The following is a 3,402-nucleotide window of genomic DNA, read 5'->3' on the forward strand; positions in this document are numbered from 1 at the left end:
CTTTAGATCTGCGATGGTAGATCGTTCTGGAACCGTCTGAGGTATCAGCTTTAGATCTGTGATGTTAGATCGTTCTGGAACCGTCTGAGGTATCGACTTTAGATCTGCGATGGTAGATCGTTCTGGAACCGTCTGAGGTATCAGCTTTAGATCTGTGATGTTAGATCGTTCTGGAACCGTCTGAGGTATCGACTTTAGATCTGTGATGCTTGTTTTTGAGTTGATAAGTGATCAGAATGAATCTTCGGCTTGATTATATCTGAGAGAACCGTTCATGGAATTCAGGTGAACACTGCATGTGATTGAGAACATCTTTGTTGAAGATATCCGTCTGCCTGAAAAAATCAAGTTAGTGATATGCAATGTTTATGATGCATGTAATGTGAGCTAAAGGAGAAATATGCATGTTATGTTGTGTATGAATATGTGTATGAATATGCGCATGATGCATGATGTATGATGTATGATATATGAAGTATGATGTATGATGTCAAGCTTCTATTTGGGAAAATAAATTTCCGCCAGTCATCTGGATATGACTATATTGTGATTGTTGATGATCTTTTGTCTTGTTTGAGTACCCTCGGCTGGGGAACTTCTTTGAGAACCATGGTACTCTGTTGAAGGATCTTTGACTACCGTTTGGGAATGAAAGGTAGTTGGAAGTTCTGATTTTGATGCCCTTTTAAGTGGGAATGAGGAAGATGCATAATCCTCCGATGCACTATCTGACCAAGTCCGGGTGTGGAGATCACACCTTCTGAGGATAGTAATCTGGAACAACCCTGCTGGGGGATAAGACTTCTTTTGGAGAGAAAATCTTATTGAGGAATTTGCTGAGAAATGTGTTTCTCTTGGGGATTTTTCTTCTGATGGGATGATGTCCAGATAATTGGGACATTACCTGAATGCTATTCCTGTTTTTCCTGGTAAACATCAATCATATTCAAATGCACATGTTCATTCAGAATTATCATTGGGACGTTTACGTATTCAAAACAGAAAAAGTGAAAATAGTGATTTTGAGCCTAAACTGCATTGATTTTTTGAAAAAGAGCCATGATAGGCTGATTAGCACAGGGAGACAACAATCCTAGAAGTAGGAAATTGTCATAAAGCTTTGGAAAATATTTATAAAGATAAATAGCTATGTGAAAACAATCTAGTCAAGTTTCAATTCTGCTATGGCCAATCTGTCTTCGAGCATCTCATCCCTCACTTGTTGGAAGAAAGTGATTGGACTGATCGGTGTCTTTGATGTGTTGAATCTTGACGGTGAGTAGGCAGCTGAACGGAACACAGTTGTACGCTTTATTCCCTAACTTTTGCCTAGGCTGCCTTTTCAGGTTTTCAGCCTACCGGGATAATTGTATTTTTGGTCTCTAACTTTTGCCTGGATCGCCCTTTCGGGTTTTCAATCCACCGAGATGCCCATTTTTTGCCTAAGTTGCCCTTTCAGGTTTTCAACTTAGCGAGCTGTTTTTTTTTTAAGCGAAGTATTTTTTGACTATGTCAGCATTCACAGGGTGTGGGAAATCCTCGCCATCCATGGTGGTAAGCAACATGGCGCCGCCGGAGAATATTTTCTTGATTATGAATGGTCCCTCGTAGGTGGGAGTCCATTTGCCTCTGGGATCACCTTGTGGTAAGATGATGCGTTTGACAACCAAGCCACCAGTTTGGTATGCTTGACTTTTGACTTTTTTGTTGAAGGCTTTGATCATACGCTTTTGGTATAGCTGACCATGACAAATAGCTGCGAGCCTCTTCTCATCAATCAAGTTTATCTGCTCCAACCGTGTTTGAATCCAATCGTCTTCGTCTAGATTGGCTTCTTTCATAATCCTTAGGGAAGGAATCTGAATTTTAATTGGAAGAACTGCCTTCATACCATAGACTAAGGAGAATGGAGTTGCCCCTGTTGAAGTACGCGCAGATGTGCGATAACCATGAAGAGCAAAAGGTAACATCTCATGCCAGTCTTTGTAGGTTACTGTCATTTTTTGTATGATTTTCTTGATGTTCTTGTTGGCAGCTTCCACCGCGCCGTTCATCTTTGGTCGATATGGAGAGGAATTATGATGCTTGATCTTGAACTGTGTGCAAAGTTCAGTAATCATTTTGTTGTTTAAATTTGTGCCATTGTCCGTGATAATCCGTTCAGGGATGCCATACCGACAAATGAGATTGTATTTGATGAACCGGGCCACCACATTCTTAGTGACAGAAGCAAATGAAGCTGCTTCTACCCATTTTGTGAAGTAGTCAATAGCGACCAGGATAAAGCGATGTCCGTTGGAGGCAATAGGTTTGACTTCTCCAATCATATCAATACCCCACATTGCAAAAGGCCAAGGAGCCCTCAGGACACTTAATGGAACTGGAGGTACATGTACTTTGTCAGCATATATCAGGCATTTGTGACAGGTTCGGGAGTGATGATGGCAGTCTGTTTCCATGGTAGACCAGTAATAACCTGCTCTTAGGATCTTTTTAGCCATTGTATGTCCACTTGAATGAGTACCGAAGGCACCATCGTGTATGTCTCCCATGATCTGTTCTGCTTCCTTCTTGTTTACACAACGAAGTAAAGTCGAGTCATGGTTGCGTTTGTATAGGGTTCCATTACTTAGAAAGAATTTGGCTGCAAATCTCCTTAGAAATTTTCTGTCGTTAATGGATGCCCCTTCAGGGTACTCCTGAGCTTCGAGATATCTTTTTACTTCATGGAACCATGGTTTTTCTTTTGTTCCTTCGGTATCGATCTCATTGCAATAGGATGGTTCATCTTGTCTGTAAATGGTGATCATCGGCGCCTCGTTGTCCCACCTGACTTTGAACATGGACGACATGGTAGCTAAGGCATCAGCTAGTTGATTTTCCTCGCGTGGGATGTGTTCGAAAGTGATTTCTTTGAAATAAGTGAAGGATAGAAAAACACTTAGAAAGGGGGGGTTTGAATAAGTGTAGCTTTAAAAACTAGACAGATAAAAATAAATTGCACAGTTATTTTTATCCTGGTTCGTTGTTAACTAAACTACTCCAGTCCACCCCCGCAGAGATGATTTACCTCAACTGAAGATTTAATCCACTAATCGCACGGATTACAATGGTTCTCCACTTAGTCAGTAACTAAGTCTTCCAGAGTCTTCTGATCACACACTGATCACTCCAGGAACAACTGCTTAGATACCCTCTAAGACTTTTCTAGAGTATACTGATCCACACGATCACTCTAGTTACAACCTGCTTAGATAACCTCTAAGACTTCCTAGAGTATTCTGATCCACACGATCACTCTAGTTCCTTACAACTTAATGTAATCAATTCTAAGAGTATTACAAATGCTTCTTAAAAGCTATAATCACAAACTGTGATATTTCTCTTAACGTTTAAGCTTAA

Source organism: Vicia villosa, unplaced genomic scaffold, assembly GCF_029867415.1.
Source record: "Vicia villosa cultivar HV-30 ecotype Madison, WI unplaced genomic scaffold, Vvil1.0 ctg.002913F_1_1, whole genome shotgun sequence".
Taxonomy (NCBI): domain Eukaryota; kingdom Viridiplantae; phylum Streptophyta; class Magnoliopsida; order Fabales; family Fabaceae; genus Vicia; species Vicia villosa.